Source organism: Lynx canadensis, chromosome C1, assembly GCF_007474595.2.
Source record: "Lynx canadensis isolate LIC74 chromosome C1, mLynCan4.pri.v2, whole genome shotgun sequence".
In the NCBI taxonomy this organism is placed as follows: domain Eukaryota; kingdom Metazoa; phylum Chordata; class Mammalia; order Carnivora; family Felidae; genus Lynx; species Lynx canadensis.
In genome coordinates, this window is record NC_044310.1 from 21,186,493 (window position 1) to 21,187,793 (window position 1,301).

Below are 1,301 nucleotides of genomic sequence, written 5' to 3' on the forward strand. Positions count from 1 at the left end.
TCTCACTGTTGGTGGGTTCCAGCCCCGCATCAGGCTCTGTGCTGGCAGTGCAGAGCCTGCGTGGGATTCTCTCTCTCTCCCTACCCACCACCCCCTCACCCCAATCGCATAGTCTCAAAAAGAAAGAGAAAGAAAGAAAACAACTTAATATATAAACACTTAAAAATCTCCAACCTGAAAATAAATCGTCCACGTGTAGTAAGCAAAGAGCACAGCAGAGGCCCTGGCAAATAGTACTAAATAAACAGCTATCGGTTATAATTTGAATGCCTCCAAATGCCATGGAGAATTTCCTGGATGCCAGGCATTGGGCCAAGTACTTTCCCAACTTCTCATTTTCTCCTCACATCACCCTATGTGGTAAGGACTATTACCCACATTAGTCTCAGGTTAAATAACTTGCCAAAATAATTAGTGAGAGGGGGCTGAGATTGATGTTTCATTTGTTGGGATTGATAGTCAAAGCACCTAGCCGGTACCCTGCTATTACAGTAAGTAGGATAAAGCTGGAAATGTGGCAGCTCGTGGTTGGATCTCAAGTTTTCAGATCGATGAGCGCTTGGCTTTGACACGCAACGCCCAGGTTGCGTATAAACTGGTATAGGAATATAAACTGGTAAAGGAGGGCGTTAGTGTCACATCAGCCCAGTGGGAGACCCAAAAAGAGATCCGCAAAGTGAGCTTCATTGTTAGAGATAGTCACTTACAGAAGCTCCCTGAGCAATAGCCGCCAATGTGAGGCTTTGACCTGGGACGTTTCCGGACTAGGAGAGTTTTATCGGGATTATCTAGTCACTGAAATCCTGTTTACTGAGGGCATTCTATGGGCAGGTCATCATTCTGGGACAAGTGAGAGCTGGCGGTTTGGGTTAGGGTAGTGGATATGGGACTCAGGAAAGTAAAATGACACGACTTGGGGATTATTTGGTTGAGATGACTCTGTTACTCCAATTTACACGCCCTATAACCCCTGCCCCCCTTTCCACCGCAGGATCCCATCCAGCTTCAACAAAAATCTCACGTCTTGCAAATTGGGAAATGGTGAAGGGGTGGCTGGGGCCGACCTGTGGTTTGTCCAAGGCCACGTAGTGGAACTGAGTCGTCCTGGCTCCCAAAGGGCACTTTTCCGTTTTCTAAAAAGTGTGCTTATATTTGCAGTGTTTTTGTTTTTTCACAATAAGCAAAATTTTATAGTACGTTTGTATTTGAACACAGAGAGAAACCCGAGAAACCCCATTACTGGAGCAACCGCGTGCCGGCAGTGACGTCTGCTCCGCCCCATCCCGCCGACTCCGGCGTAG